Here is a 17476-nt window from a genome sequence, read left to right on the forward strand (position 1 = left end):
TCATGGTAGAGCATGGAAATTAAAGTTAGCTGCCAAGAAGCACAGCCAACTGAATGTCAGTCAGAAATCAAGGCAAAGCAGTTCTGAAATCATATAAGTGAGTGGGGGAAATTATGTGACTTTGAAAAGCTTCAAACATCACCCAACTTTTCTGGAACACATGTGTTCTATAAAGCAAAATAAGACTGTGTATAGACTACCTGACTTGTCATTGCCCATTACTAAAAATGCTAAAAATTCTAGACCTACCCAGCAAAGAAATCCTGAAGCTCTCAACTTAGCCTAATATTTACTCATCATAGTTCCACATAATATCTTCCATGTGGATGAGTTTCTTTGAGGAGTTTCTTCACCAACATACATTGTTAATTTGAAACCAAAAGGGCGCATTGACATTTGTGCTTAGACCCAGGGGCTGTTTAATCCTCCTACTGAAACATTCTCCTGGGTTTCTGAAACTAAGACCTCACTTAAATTGAATAAGCTGGAGTAAGATCGTTGCTGTACAACTCAACCAATTGTCAAGGAGCCATTTTAAGGGGAGAAAAAACTAGATGTGTGTGGTGATGGTTGAAAATGATGGGGGAGGAGAAATGTCAGAAATCTAGCAAGACAAGACCTTAGAAAAATGTTCCCAATCTGTGAATGTCTCACCTGTGAATCACAGGACCACAGATTTAAAGCTGCAAGAGACCTGGAAGGTCATCTAATCCGACTTCATTTTACAGATCAGGAAACTGAAGCTTAGAGAGATGTTGAAATCCAACTCTTCACCCTCTTCCTATTGCAACACAATGCCTCTCCTAAGTAGGCAACTATTAACTACCCTTGCGTGTATTCTATTATAGAGATAATAATACTGCTGCAGACTGACCAGTCTGCCAGTCAATAGACATTAATGAAATAACAACTATATGTCAGACACTGTAGTAAGCACCAGGGATACAAAAAAAAAAAAAGCCAAAACACAGTCTCTGTCCTCAAGGAGCTAACAATCTAATGGAATTGTGACTTGCTAAGATTAGCTAGAACAGATAATGATATTTATATATCACATTAATGTTTGCAAAGCACTTTATAAAATATTATCTCATTTGATCCTTACAATAACTCTGGAAGGCAGATGCTATTATTATCCCCACTTTATATATAAGAAAATTGAGGCAAACAGGGTCAGATTACTTGCCCAGGGACCACACAGCTAGCAAGTATCTGAGACAAGATTCAAAACCAGTTCTTCCTGACTCCAAGTCAAACACTGTGCATCGTATCAGCTAGCTGGATTATGCTTACTCAACAGAACTGAGCAATTAAACATACTGGGACTCTCTAACCTGGAGAAGAGAAGACCTCAGAGAGTTATAAACATTGTCTTTTAAATAGTAGAAGAATTAGACTTATTCTGTTTGGTCCAGGTCAGAACTAAGACAAATGGCCAAGGAAGCAAATTTTGGTTCAATAAGACAACTTCTCAATAAGTTCAAGCCATCCAACAACAGAACTGGTTGTATTTATGATGTATTAAGTTCCCTGGCACTGGAAATATTCAAGCAGAGAGTAATGTTGTTATCAGGGATTTCTTTGGGAGGTTTTGACTGGATAATTTCTAAGGTCTTGCTCAAGTCTAATATTCACGGATTTTGTGATCCCCCTAATTAATTATGATCTATTTCTTTTTTGAACTCCCAGAGACTTTATTGTTCATAACATTTTTCCTAGCACTGATATGTCATTGCCTCATTCTGTTTGCTAGTTCTTGTATGTAAATGTCTTGCCTCTCCAACTCACAAATCTCTTTACGCCTCACTGTGCCTGACTTTAGGGACAACCTGCAAATAAATATTTCATAATATGTCTGAGGTAGCATATTGCTTTGCGAAATGTGCTGGACCATGGGTCAAACATTCACCACAAGCATTTTTTTTTTTAGCACATGCCATATGTAAAGGGTATAACTAAGAAAATGAAAAATAGTCCTTGACCATAAGGGGCTTACATTCTATTGTTGGAAAGGAGGGGAGATGTAATATGGTCACAGCTAAGTCAATACAAAACCAGTCATCCAAGATCTAGGTTTTAGTCCTAGCTCTGACCTTTCCTAATTGTATGACTATGGACGAATCATTTCATTTTTCTTATCCTATTTCCTGACTACAATTCTGACTTGGACCACCTACAGGGTGGTTGTAACGAAAGTTATCATTATCAACAAAATAATTTATTTTACAATTTATTTATAATGATATAATGTAATTTATTATCTATTTAATGATATATTGTATCAAGGCTCATCCCTTGAGAGTATAAAGCACTTTTATATGGGCAATCTTGTTTTTCCCAATATGGTACCTCCATGACATATACAGGGTAATTCCCTTTGTGACTATGTGGTAAACTGAGGTAGTGACATTAAGTTAGAAGACATACAGAGAATGATAAAATAACAGAATTTCAGGCTGAAAGAGGCCTTAGAGATTATCTACATTAGGCTCCTCATTTTGCAAAGATTTGCATTTGCAGAGAAAACTGAGGTACAATGAAGTAATGTGACTTGTTCAGTAAATAGCAGTCAGGACTCAAAAACTCCAGATTTAGGGCTCTTTCTACCACAGTAAGGGTTCTTAATTCTGGGTCCAAGATATTGTTTTGGCTTTTTAAATAATATTTTATTTTTTCAAACTATATGTAAAAACAATTTTTAACATTCACTTTTTAAAATTTTGACACAAAATTATTTTAAAAATTTATCTAATAACTATCTCGATATAACTGGTTTCCTTTTTAATCCTGTGCATTTTACTTTATGCATTTAAAAACAATCTTCTGAGAAGGAATATGTAGACTTAGACTGCCAAATGAGGTCTATAACACAAAAAAAGTTAAGAACTCCTGTTTTAGAGATTGTCTATGTTCAACTACCTCATTTTACAAAGAATAAAACTGGTACGTACAAGAAGTAAAGTGACTGCCTAGGGTCATGTAGATAGGAAGTGGAAGATTCTAGATTCAGAACCAGATCTTTTGATAACAAATCTGGTATTCTTTCCATTATACTGGCTTCCTCTTTCCTTGGGATCTTAGAAATCATCTAGTTGGAGTTCTTAACTTGGTTCCATTAACTTGTCTATTTAAAACATGTATTTTTACAGCAATTTCAAAATAATTGATATCCTTCGTAACCCTCTATTTTATTTTATGCATTTAAAATGTGATTTTGAGCAAGGAGGGGGTGGGGAGGAATGGACCTTTAATGAAATAAGAACTTCCCAACATTCCTGATGAAAAGACCGGAGATGCAAAGAAACTTACAAGTTCTAATACAGGAGTCAAGAGAAACATAAAAAGGTAAAGATGGATGAATAATCATGAAGGTTTAACAAGAATAAACTGCTTACATTCAAATATAGAGAGATGATATATGTATATCTTCTGGATTCTATCATCATCAAAGGTATGAGAAAGAGGTTAACTAGAGATCCTATGGTATAGTAGAGAGGAATGGTTCTGTTGTCTTATTGATCTTAATGGAATAATGGAAAGGGAGGGGAAAAGAAAAACATTAGGGGAAGTGGAAAGGAGAAGGTTAGGGAAATTATCTCACAATCTGAGTATGCAAGTAGAAATCTATACATTCAAGGAAGATGAAGTGGCAGAAGATGTTGCCATGTAAATCTCAGTCTCATCTCAAATGGTCAAAAGAGAGAAGAATAAACACATACCCACACGCAGGTACAGAAATACATTTTACTCAAGGCAAACATGAGGCAAAGGAGAGAAAGGAAAAGAGGGAATTAGAGGACAGGTAGATTGAGGGAGAAATTGGTCCAAAACAAAGCAAACTCCAACTAAGGCTGTACGAAAATATTTATAGCTATTTTTGCAGTGGCAAAGAATTGGCCAAGGTGCCCATCAATTGGCTGAGTAAGTTGTGTATGGCTGAATAAGTAATGGTATGTAAATGTGGTAGAATATTATTAAGCTATAAGAAATGATGAAGGAGATAGTGTCAGAGAAACCTGGAAAAACTTGGGTGAATTGATTGAGTGAAATGAACTGAACCAGGAGAACAATTTATACAATGATGATATTACAAAGACAAACAACTTTGAAAGACTTAGGAAATCTGATCAACATAATGACCAACTATGATTCCAGAAGCCTCATGATGAAACACGTTACCTACCTCCTTAGAGAGAGGTGAAGGACTCAGAACAAAATGAAACGTATTTCTTTTTTTTCATGTGTCCAATATGGAAATTCATTTTGTTTCACATACATATTTGTAAGAAGGGTTTTCTTTTCTTTTCTTTCTCAACTGAGGGGTAAGCATGGGAGGGAGAGAAGATGGATTTTTGCTGATTGAAAAAAATTTTAATCAAAAAATGTAATTGAAATATTATTCTGAGAATAGCACTTCTATATAACACTTTGCAGCTTGCAAAGCATTTTATATATTATTTAATTTAATCTTCTCAATAACTCTTTGAAGTAGGTGCTATTGTTTTCCCCATTTTACACCTGAAATACAGACAGATGGAGGTTAAATGACTTGCCCAAGATCTATGTAAGTGTCTGAGAAAGGATTTGAACTCAGTTCTTCCTGCCTCTCAAGTGCAGCATTCTATTCACTGCACTACCTAGCTGCCTCAGAGAAGGGTCCAAAGCCTTCACCAGAATACTAAAGTGAAGAACCCCTTCCCTACACCACAGAGTTTCTCTAAGTTAGGGGGAAGGGGGAAATTGTCTGGTTCCTAGACCAGTATCCTTTCCATTTCCATAGTATCTACAATCTACATTTTTTTCTGTGTCCAACCTCAAGCTTCCTTCTGCCCCCCTAAAGTAAAATGCACCACAGACAGTTTAAGTTTTATCCAATCTCTACTCAAACTTCTCTTGTTTTTTAAAGTTAAAGGCAGTGTGAGGCTTTTTTGACTCAACCATGTAAATTCTCCTGCTTTTCCTGGCCTGAGGTTCCTTTTGTGAGCTCGGAATTTTCTGCAAATGTTCTCATTAATAAATAATATTCAGCTGAACTACTCTGACATGTTACTCTCCACAGAGAGTTGTGCAATTTCCCTATTGACAAATGCACCACAGAATAGAAAATGAGCTTATGCAGACCCAGAGCATCAAATATATTTAATTTTCTACAGTTTTTTTTCAGGTAGTTTACAAGACATGGTAAAGTGCACTGTCTCTTCCCTTCTCCACAAAGAAAATGGTCCCATTGCTTTGGTCACTTTATGAATATTGGCCTCAAGTATATTTTTATTTTAGAATTATCTTGATGAGTTGTTACCACCAACACATTCTCTTTTCCTGAGCCCAACAATGGGGGAAGTCACCTTGGACACCAGCTGCCATTGTTCATGTCTTAGGGGATAGTTCTGAATTTCTGTTTTATGCTCACTCATTGCAATGGTGTCTTTCCATTAACCAACAAAACTATATGATACTAACAATAAGTCAATATGAATGAAGGATAGCATAATGTAAGAGAAGGAGCACTGAACCTAAGAGTCCAAAGACATGGATGTGAAAGTTCCCATGCTAGGATTCATGGGAACAATCAAGGAAGCAAGCCTTTAATAAGCACCTACAATAACGTTCTGGGAGCACAAACACACACATGACTACATTTCCTTTTTTCTTTCCTGGGACGTGGTCTCCCTCTCTTGCCCAGACTGGCAGTACAGTGACTATTTATGGTCCTGATGCCCCGGCTGATTCACAGAGAAGTTTTGATTGGCTCCATTCCAATCTAGGCTGATTCAACCCTTCTTAGGCAGCATGGTGCTCTCCCACCCAATCGTGATTTCTGGGGTTCACCATATGCATGACCCAAAGTTAGTGCAAAAACTGAATTAGCTTAGCCTTATCACAGTTCAGAATTCCCAGGTTCAAGCAATCTACCAGCTTCAGCATCCTCTTGTAGCAGGGATCACAGGGAAGTACCCATACTCCCAGCAAGGGTCTTAAATTCTATGGAGAAGATAACATGTATACACACACACACACACACACACATACACACACACACATATATATACATACATATACATATAAATGCATATAGAACAAATAAAAACAATAACAAAGGTCACTTAGAGAGGACCCTAGCAGCTAGAGGAACCTGAAGGTTTATTTCACATGAAAGAATTGAGTAATGAAGCAGTATATTTTCTGAGACAGAGGAAGAAAAGAGAGCATCTCAAGCATGGAGGACAACCAGCACAAAGCCATGAAGATGGTAGATGGAGAGGGAAAGGGACCTCAGAAAAGGGAACTTATTTAGTCACTACCACCTCACCCTGCTCCGCCCCCCCCCACAAAAAAAAGAATCACGGATTTAGACCTGGAAGAGGGGAAATGACCTCTCCAGGATCTCACAGGCAGTAAACCTCAGAGCCAAGATTTGAACTCATTTTCCTTGACTCTAGATGGAGTGATCTTTCTGTTATGGCATATTGCTGTTCTGGCATATGCTGCCTGTATGTTCATGAGAAATTCACTTAAACTTTCTGTACCTCATCTCTAAAACGCTATAATAAAACTTTCCCTATCTATCTCAGACAGTTTGTAGTAAAAACAGTGCTTTACAAACTCAGAAGTGTTTTAGTGAATTAATCAGTTAGGATGTATTAAGCACCTACTATATACTGCATTCTTTGCAAGGCACTGAAGGTACAAAGATGAAAATAGACATAATCTGTCCTTAAGGAACTCACAGTCTATCTGGAAGAGACAAAGATACATATACAAATATTTACAAAATAGATGCAAAGTGACGGGAGGGGGAAGCACCAGGGCTGGGTTGGGGAAGAGGAGAACACAGAAGGCCTCATGGAGAAGGGAGTACTTCAGTTGAGCTATAAAAGAAACTAGGAATTTTGAGAGACAGAGATGAAGATGACGTCTATTCCAAGGATAAGAAACATCCAGTACTAAGACACGGAGACAGAATGGTATATGTAAAGAGCAACATGAAAGTCAGTTTGACTGGACCACAGTGTGCACCGAGGAGAGTAATATGAAAGAAAGCTGGAAAGGGAGGTAGGCATCTGGGGAACAAAAGGGTCTTATCCGTCCTTCCACGTAAGATCCTTTAAAGACCACTATCATGTTCAACTAAATCTCTCCTTCAAGCTAAATTTCCCCCATGCCCCATCCTTTTCTGTCTCTGTCTCTGTTCACATAGGTTATGAAAGACTTTAAATACCAAACAGGGAAGTTTGCATTTGATCCTAGAAGTAATAGGGAGTAACTAAAGTTTCATAAGGAATAAAGTAACATGGTCAGATTTGTCATTCAGGAAAGTCAACTTGGCAGCTTGTGAAGAATGGATAAAAACTGGAGAAATTTGAGTCAGGCAGACAAATGAGGAGGTTATGGCAATCGACTACACGATAAGCAAAGAGGGCCTGAATGATGAACAAGGTGGGTAGCAATGTGAGTGGAGAAGAGAGGTCTGATGTGGAAGATGATGTAGAAGAGTGTGTGTGTGTTCATCCTTCATTGCCAAAGAAAACCATGCCATCAGGGAAATGATGACGTGACTTGCACTTGACTTTGTTTTGAGTGAGGGAGGGCTGTGCAGGTCACCAGCCTCACTTCCCCTCCAGAGCCATCTGAATCCAGTGACCAGATATTCATCAGGATGACTGGAGATGACCCAGGATGAGGCAGTTGGGGTTAAGTGACTTGCCCAAGATCACACAGCTAGTGAGTGTCAAGTGTCTGAGGTGAGATTTGAACTCAGGTCCTCCTGACTCCTGCACTGGTGCTTTATCCACTGCACCACCTAGCTGCCCTGATGTAGAAGAAGAAATCATTTGAGTGAATATGTATATATGATGTAGGAAATGTGAGCTATTTTTCATTAAGAAATAATCAGGGATGGGCAAGAAAATGACACATCTGACCATTAGAATCTCAAAAATAAAAAAGCTTTAGGTATCCTTTTTTGTGTACATTTTAGTTTTCTTCTTCATGAATAGGATTAATCAGTATGTGCCACAGAAAGTGTCCTTCTGGCTTCAGAGCAACCTAGGAAGACTCATACGAACTGATGTAAAGTGAAGTGAGCAGATCACTCTACATACTAAAAACAATATTGTAAGGATGATCAATCATGAAAGACTTAGCTACTCTGATCAAAGCAATGATCCAAGACAATACTGAAGGACCCACAATGAAAAATGCTACCCACCTCCAGAGAGAGAGAACTGATGAACTCTGAAGGCAGACTGAAGCATACTTGATTTTACTTCCTTTGTGTTTATTGTTTTATGTTTGTGTTTTCTTTTTTTTTTTTTTTTTTTTGCAACTGTTGTTTTTATTGACCAAAGGAGGTATGGAGCACAATTTCATGGGACATTTGATCATCTTATATTGCTGTGCTCATGATATATTTTCAATTTGTTCTTTTTCTAGCTTTTTCAACTGCAAGCCTAAGTCATTGATCTCCTCTTTCTCTATTTTATTTATGTAAGCATTCAAAGATATAAAACTTCCCCTAATAACTGCTTTTGCAGTATCCCATAAGTTTTGGTATGTTGTCTCACTATTGTCATTCTCTTGAATGAAATTGTTGATTGTTTCTATGATTTCTTCTTTAACCCAACCCTTCTTTAGAATTAGATTATTTAGTTTCCAACTGATTTTTGGTTTCTCTTTCCATGGCCTTTTATTACATGTAATTTTTAATGCATTATGATCTGAAAAGGATGCATTGATTATCTCTACCTTTCTGCACTGGATTGTGAGATTTTTATGTCCTAGTACATGGTCAATTTTTGTAAATGTTCCATGTACCGCTGAGAAAAAGGTATATTCCTTTCTATTCCCATTTAATTTTCTCCAAAGATCTATCATATCTACCTTATCCAGAGTTTTATTTACCTCCTTAACCTCTTTCTTGTTTATTTTGAGGTTGGATTTATCGAGTTCAGAGAGGGGGAGGTTGAGGTCCCCCACTAGTATAGTTTTGCTATCAATTTCTTCCTTCAGCTCCCCCAACCTCTCCTCTAAGAATGTGGATGCTATACCACTTGGATCATACATGTTTAGTAATGATATTGCTTCATTGTCTATGGTGCCTTTTAGCAGGATATAGTTTCCATCCTTATCCCTTTTGATTAGATCTATTTCTGCTTTTGCTTTGTCTGAGATTAGGATTGCTACTCCTGCCTTTCTTACATGAGCTGAAGCACAATATATTCTGCTCCATCCTTTGACCTTTATCCTATGTGTATCCCCCCGTTTCAAATGTGTTTCTTGTAAGCAGCATATTGTTGGATTATGGCTTTTAATCCATTCTGCTATCCGTCTCCGTTTTATGGGAGAGTTCATTCCATTCACATTCACAATTATGATTACAATCTGTGTATTTCCCTCCATCCTCTTTCCCACCATTTGTGCTTTTAGCTCTCCCGTCTCCCTTCCCCTCCTCAATAGTATTTACTTTTCTCCCCCTCCTCCTGCAGCCTTCCCCTCCTTCTTTTAGCCCCCCTCTCTTTTACTCCCCTTTACTCTTATTGCTTCTTTCCTCCCTTTTAACCACCCTCCCCTTTCTTCCCCCTTCCCCTCCTACTACCTATAGAGCTAGTTAGGATTATCTACTTAAGATTATTGTTCCCTCCTTTGAACAAATCAGATGAGAGTACCTCTCAAAAAATGCTCATCTCCCTCCCCTCCTTCCCTCTACTATAGTTTTGTACTTCTTCCTGTGATATAATTTGCCATTTTCTGCTTCCCCCTTTTCACACCTCCTATTACAATCCCTTCTCATACTTAAATCATATTTTTGACATGACATCATTTACTTTATGCCCGTTCCCTCTACATATATCCCTTTTATCATAATAGCTGCACAGTTCTCAAGATTAACAGGTATCATCTTCCCTTATAGGGAGGTAAACAGTTTGCCCTAATTGAGTAGCAAGTTTTTGTTTTTGTTTTTTCCCCTCTGTTTACCTTTTTATGATTCTCTGGAGACCTGCATTTGAAGATCAAATTGTCTATTGAGTTCTGGTGTTTTGGTCAGGAAGCTCTGGAAATCCCTTATTTCGTTGAATGACTTTCTCCTTGCCTGAAATGTTATGCTGAACTTTGCTGGGTAGTTGATCCTTGGTTGAAGTCCCAACTCCTTTGCCTTACGGAATATTGGGTTCCAATTCTTTCGATCTTTTAATGTAGAAGCTGCAAGGTCCTGTGTGATCCTGACTGTGTGTCCTTGATATTTGAATTGTTTCTTTCTGGCTGCTTGTAGTATTTTCTCCTTCACTTGATAGCTCTGGAATTTGGCAACGATATTTCTTGGGGTTTTGAGTTTGGGATCCCTTTCGGGAGGGGAATGGTGGATTCTTTCGATGACTATTTTGCCCTCTGAGTCTAGTACTTCTGGGCAGTTTTCCTTGATGATTTCCTGGAAGATATTGTCCAGACTCTTTTCTTCATCGTGGGTTTCTGGCAGGCCAATAATTCTTAAATTTTCTCTCCTGGATCTATTTTCTAGGTCAGTTGTTTTTCCAATTAAATATTTTACATTTTCTTCTATCTTTTCATTCTTTAGATTTTGTTTGACTGATTCTTGTTGCCTCATTGAGTCATTAGTTTCTACTTGCCCAATTCTAATCTTCATCGTAGTGTTTTCTTCAGTTAGCTTTTGCATCTCCTTTTCCATCTGACCAATTTTTCCCTTTAAGGAGCTATTTTTCTCCATTTAATTTTTGTACTTCTTTTTCCATTCGACCAATTTTCCCAGTTAGGTTTTGGGTTTCCTTTTCCATCTGATCAATTTTCCCAATTAGGTTTTGGGTTTCCTTTTCCGTTTGATTAACTCTTCCTTTTAGGGAATTATTCTCTCCAGTTAATTTTTGAACTTCCTTTTCCATTAGTTCAATTTTCCTTTACAGAGTGATGTTCTCATCAGTGAATTCTTTTTTTATAATTTTAAAATCATTGGCCAGTTTTTCTTTTATATTCTTCTTCAGATGTTCCAGGTAATCTAGTTGTGCTTGCGAGAAATTCATAGTCCCATCTGAGGTTTCAGCTGGAAGTACAGTCTCAGCTCTGACTTCTTTGGTGTTTGTGTTTTGGTCCTTATCCCCATAGAAAGATTCTATGGTTTTTTCACTTTTCGTCTGCTTTTTCCAATTCATGATGTTGGCTGAGTGTTGTAGCTTCTGGCTCTTTCAGTCAGAAGGTACAGATCTTTAAGTTGAGCTGATGTGTGTCTAGCTATGTTTGTGTTTTCTTTTGCAACATGGCTAATATGGAAATATGTTTTGCACGACTTCACATGGATAATTAAAATCAAATTACTTGCCTTCTAAAGGAGGGGGGAGGAGTGGGAGAGAGGGAAAGAATTTAAAACTCAAAATGATTGTTAAAAAAGCTCGCATGTCATTGGGAAACGTTTAACAATATAGATAAAAATACAAAAGAAAAGAAGGAAGGAAGGAAGAAAGAGAGAGAGGAAGGAAGGAAGGAAGGAAAGAATCTTATCCTCTGCTCCTGGATATGTTTGTCCAAATTCCTGGACTCTCAGCTCATTCTCAGAAAGAATCCAGTAGGCCAGTTCATTTGCTTTCAACCAAACCTTGCTTGATCTCTAAATCCTAGTTTCAGAAATTGAGACACAACTTACTTGTTTCCTTCTGGCACAGAGATCTGCTGATCTTGAGAATGTGCTGCTGTTAGTAGCTGTTTCGCTGATGACTTTGGCTTGGGTCTATTTTATCATACCAAAGCCATCAATTATAAAGAAGGCCAAACTAGGCTTGGGGAGCTGTAGCTATGGAGAGTAACTTAAAAGTTTAAGTACCATTCAGTCTGCACTGCACAGAATCTTTTATGCATATTTACCCTGATATATTATTTTTAAATAGATATCCTCTTTTCCCATGTAAAGAAACACTCAAGATGGCTCAAAAACAGTTGACTGTTGATAATTATCAGACTTTTCCTTAAAGCACCAATATAAAAAGGAGGAAGATTAATTAGACATCTTTTGGGTCAGATCTCTGGCCATAGGCTGTCTAAAAGACTCAAGGACTAGCAAGGTCAGAGGATGTCTTAAGCTAGGGTTTAGACATCAATGAAGCATAGAAAATACTAAAAATAAAACTTAGGACCAAGTGCAAAGTCTTTTGTCTGAATCAGTTGCAAGAAAGAGTTAATTCTCTAGGAAGAGTCATGGTAAGACCTCAGATCCAAGCCTGTTTCCTTCCCATACTTGTACATTTAATTCTTTATAATCTATAACAGAATATATCCACAACTTGGACAACATTTATAAATCACACCATGATTCAGATGTTGGACAATTACTCAAGCAAGCATTTGGGATTCCAGATGATATGTCACCCCTCTGCTCCCATACAAATCTGAGCATGAAAAGAGGCATATTCAAAAACTAAAGCTATTTATACTTTTCAACTGATACACATTCTTTTGTTTTAAAAAGAGGGAGGAGAGGAGACGATGGGGAGGAAAACAGATGCACCAAAAGGGGCTAGAGGGACTCTTTTGTTTACATGTAACCCTGCACCTGTGAAATCATCTCTTCCAGCACAGCAATACTGAGAACACAGCTGTATTCTCTTCTATCTCCCACCCCTATCCCTTCCTGGGCAAGGTTACTTTGCACAACCTGAAGAACACCCAGTTTAGCTGAGAGTCAGGAATTCTGGCAAAATCCAGTATTCTCAGAGATCCCAAGTGAGTGTTTTCTTGGTAAAGTCCCTGTTTCCTGGGAGATAGAAATGATAACAACTCCTAAAAAACTTTAGACTCCATCCAGAGAGCCCAAAGCACTCACACGGTCACACAGACAGGACTACATCATAAACACAACATTCCAGCAGGGCAAGTAGATATTTATTATAGCCATGTTAGGGAAATGGGCAGCTAGGCAGTACAGTGCATAGAATGCCAGACCTGGAAAACTTATCTTCCTGAGTTCAAATCTGGCCTCGGACACTTAATGGCTGTGTGAGCCTGCCTGGGCAAGTCATTTAGTCCTGTCTGCCTCAGTTTCCTTATCTGTAAAATGAGCTGAAGAAGGAAATGGCAAGCTACTGCAGTATCTCTGCCATGAAAATCCCAAATAGGGTCATAAAGACTCACACATGATTGGAATAACTCAACAACAAAATATTAGGAAAAGAGGTGCTAATGTTCAAAGAAGTAGGGAAAAACACTTTCCAGATGTGTTTTAAAAATATTAATCAGGTTGCCAAAGCATTCACTAGCCTGCAGATAACTTAAGGTACACTTTCTTTACTTCACTGTATTTTCCTCCAGCATATTCAATACAACAAAAGGTGATAGACCTCAAATTCTATTTTAGGACAGCTCTAATTTTTCTTAAATTTTTCCTTATGTCAAGAAAAATTTGCTTTTCTACAACTTCCACCCATTGATCCTAGTCCCACCCTTTGAAGCCAAGCAGAACAAGTCTCCTTCCATATAAAATTCATTCCAGTGTTTCAAGACTTCTCTTATCCAGGTTAAATATCCCACACACCTTGTGATTTTTTATCCCCGTGCCTTTGTCCACGCTGCTCTCTATGGCTAGAATATGCTAATTCACCATCATCACTTACTTAATTCCCACTCATCCTTTAAAGCCCAATTCCATCTTACTCTCACCATGAAAGGGCAGCTAGCTGGTGCCACAGTGCACAGAGCACTAGAACCTAGAGTCAAAAAGATTCCTCTTCTTGAGTTCAAATCCAGTCTCAGACATTGATTAGCTGTGTGACCCTGGGGCAAGTCACTTCATCCTGTTTTCCTCAGTTTCCTCACCTGTAAAATGAGCTGGAGGAAATGACAAACCACTCCAGTATCTTTGCCAAGAAAACTCCAAAAGGGATCACAAAGAGTCAGACACAATTAAGCAACTCTCCATGAAGATTCTATACAGCAAGTCAAGTCAACAAGCATTTAAGTGCCTACTGTGCCCTAGGCACTGTACTAATGATGCCTTCCCCCATGGACCTTACAGAGCATTTTATTTGGCATTTCTTTGATACGTCCATCATGTCCTATCTGGTTTATGTCTTTACTCACTAACTTGACTATAAGTTAAAAGAAGAAAAGGGCTTTTTTCAAGCCTTTAATTTCCCCATTGCCTAGGAATAACATTTCATATTTTTATTGTGTAAACAAATAATAGAAGGGTGAAATCATATTTGAAGTGAGAAGACCTGGGTCCAAATCCTTGCTATGCTACTTACTACTTGTACGTCCTTAACTATCTGTGTGATTTAACCTAATTGAACCTCAGTGTGCTTATGGTTTCCTTAGACAGCTAAATGAACAGTGACTAGGCTTGAAGTCAGGAAGACCTTAAATCCAGCCTCAGATGCTTAGCCACCTATGTGACCCTGGACAGGTCACTTAACGATCTTTTAAGCATATAAAACAATTATTATTATCCCCATTTGACAGATCAGGAAACTGAGGCTTATGGAGATTAAATGACTTGCCTACTGTCATAGAGCTAGTATGTGTCATAATTTAGATTTGAACCACGTCTTGTAATTCCACTTCTTATACTCTTTCCACTATACTATGCTAGAGACAAAGAATTCTGCACAGTAGGCACTTAAAAAATATTTGCCAAATTAAATTGAGTTGGCACTTACCCACTCCTAAGAAGCAGGTAGGAAGTAGTGGAAAAAAAAATACTCGTCATCAGTGAACTCACAGTTGGTCATAATATTAAACTCTGCAAGAGAGAAGTAATTGGTTGTCATTAAAGAAGCAACTTCCAGGGGAGCTGATCAAGCATCGATCCCTGCGTTCTCCAGTAAAAGGCAGCACACAAGTGGGAAAATGCTCTGATGATGACCCTGCAAAACTCATTAAGCAGAGGCCAGAGAAGATGAATCGAAATGCATGAAGAAGTATTTCTTGGCAGGGCTAAAGGCAGAAGGAAGAGAAAATTGAATCAGAAATGGAAAACTCCCAAGTGACATAAACCATCTCGCGCATATATAAAATGCACAGGAAATGACAATTTAAAGAGGCATGAAAAATGTAGAGAAATTAATCAAATAATAATGAACACATTTAAAAAAAACCTTGCATTAGATAGACTTCTCTCCCCTTCCCCCGCCTCCACAAGTCATTCGGGGAGTCAGCCTATCTATGATCCAAAGGTTTGGGGAAAAAAGTGATTCTGACAATGCATTTTTCACCTACTGTACTGTGGCCCTTGCCAAAGAAAAGCTGTGGTAGCTGTCTTCAACCACTAGGGACCTGCCAAAATACACGTGGTGGCCTGTGGGATGTGTGAGGAGATGGCTGTGAGTTCAAGTAGGGACCAGGGAGGGAAAAAAAATTAAAAACTCATAAAATTATTCCTTGAAAGACAAAAGGGGAAAGCTATCATCTTCTTAATAGATTAAAATGCCTCTACTACCACAATCACCAGCTCTGTGCAGTTTTCCCAAGATGTCCGCTCCACTGGGAAAATCTAAACGAGAACATTAGCCATTTAAGACAAACCCTCTCTCCCTGTTTTAATTTTGTGGTAAGTGTTAGTGAAGGTTTCCAGCTTTCCATATGATGGCAAGAAACCCAATGGAAAATTGCCCTGCATCATTTCAAAGACAATAATGGCTCTTTATCCAAAAGAATGCTCCTTAAGCCATGTTACAAATCTGATGTGGCAATAAGGCTTAGTGGTTTAAAATGGCCATTCCAATGCAGGCAGAAAGAAACTGGATGAAGGCTAACTAGAACTGATAAATGAAACTGCCTTGAGGAATCTCTGAATCCCCTTATTAGCCATAGAAGTTTCATCAGAAGAGACAGATGAAACTATGCAGTCTTTTGTTTAGGCTGTGCACCTACAAGTCTGGTTCAATAAAATACCTACTAATAGCCATAGCCATAAAAAATGCATATGGACAATGCTCTAAGGGCTGTACTAATAGGCAGGAGATTAATAGCTGCTGAGTAAAACCTTGTTTTGTATTTCTTATAATAGGAGCAAAAATAACATTTTAATTCTTTGCCATTTAAAGATAGAAGTAGGAAGCAGAAAGACATATTGCCTTACTTTCCAATTCAAGAATCTTCGTGTTTTCTATTTCAGAGGCTAGAGAGAAACATATACAGTATATACCTGTAGTATTTACTGATCTACTGGACCTGAGTTCAAATCTGACCTCAGAAAGTAATTGGATGAGTGAAGCAAGGCAAGTCACTTCATCTCTATATCACCATATATTGTTATACAGATGCCCAAAACCCTGACCTCCTCAAGTCTTTTCAAGGATCTACTCCAGGTATCTTCCGAGCCTGCCATATCTAGTCCCATAAGACATCTCTCTCCTCTTGGCCTTCAAACTCCTCCATTATTTGGTCTCACTCTATACATTTCCCATTGTTTCCTAGTGATACATAATCTCCACTCCAAACAGACAGGTCTATTTACCTCTACACCTTTACTCATTTGTCTTTCCCATGTCTGGAATTTCCTTTCACAACCACTATGCTTATTTAAATCTGACTCATCCTTCATGGTCCAGCGTATACTTTAACTCCTCCACAAAACCTCAGAGACTGAACCAGACCACAACAATTCTTCCTGTCTCTGAACTCTAACTATACTGATATTCATTCTTAGAATTATTTTATTATTTAACTCTCAATTATTTTATTATTGCTTGACTTTCTAAAAATATTGGGCTGGTTTTTGTATTAGCTCAATCTCACTAGACCATAAGGTCCTTGAGGGCAGGGACCATGTCTCTTGCTTCTCTGAATGCCCAGTGTCAGCTGTGTACATAGCAAGGAAGCCAACACATACTTATTAATCGAGGAAAAGTTGGAGAGTAAAACAGAATTTTAGAATTGGTAGCTAGCCTGGTACTAGTCTAAGCCAAGCCATACCAGAAAGAGAATCCCCTCAACTACATATTCAACATGTGATCATATCACTTCTGCCTCAAGACTTCTAATCATGGTGAACTAATCACCTCTTAGAGCATTCCGCTGAACTAACAGATATTTCTAATTATTAGAAAGTTTTTCCTGACATTAAGACTAGGATTTTCCTCTTCGCAAACCTATTTTCCTCCTCTGTCCCCCTCCCACTCCCCTACCACTGCTCCTGATTTTATTCATTGGGTCCAAACAGAGCAATTCTAAACACCACCCCACCTTCTGCAAAATAGCCTTTCAAACACTTGAAGATACCTTCTCATGCTCCCATGAGTCTCCTCGTCTCCAGAAAAGATTCTTCCTCACTTTCTTCAACAGATCCTCTTAGGATATGATAGGACATGAACTCAAGGCCAGGCACCATTTGGTTACCCTCCACTGGATGCTCTCCAGTTTATCCATCATTTCCCCAATACGATACTGGGAACTGAAGTTAAACTTCAGATGTGATCTGACCTGGGAAGACTACATTGCACCAATCCTTTCCTTACTCCCAGAAGCTATGTCCCTCCTA

The 17476-nt window shown here is 38.3% G+C and overlaps 1 protein-coding gene across 17 annotated transcripts in view; it reads right to left on the minus strand.

Annotated features, from left to right (window-relative positions):
• Nucleotides 1-17476, minus strand: part of CSGALNACT1 (chondroitin sulfate N-acetylgalactosaminyltransferase 1) — a 409995-nt gene that overhangs the window by 135961 nt on the left and 256558 nt on the right. For 12 of the 17 annotated variants that reach the window (XM_072635001.1, XM_072634999.1, XM_072634991.1 and 9 more), the window contains one exon: nucleotides 14655-14737. The exons of the other annotated variants lie outside the window; for them this stretch is intronic. The gene's annotated coding sequence lies outside the window, so the exon portion shown is untranslated. The remainder of the gene's footprint in view (nucleotides 1-14654; nucleotides 14738-17476) is intronic. 17 annotated transcript variants of the gene reach the window in all.

The sequence above is a fragment of the Notamacropus eugenii genome, chromosome 1 (assembly GCF_028372415.1).
Source record: "Notamacropus eugenii isolate mMacEug1 chromosome 1, mMacEug1.pri_v2, whole genome shotgun sequence".
Classification (NCBI taxonomy): domain Eukaryota; kingdom Metazoa; phylum Chordata; class Mammalia; order Diprotodontia; family Macropodidae; genus Notamacropus; species Notamacropus eugenii.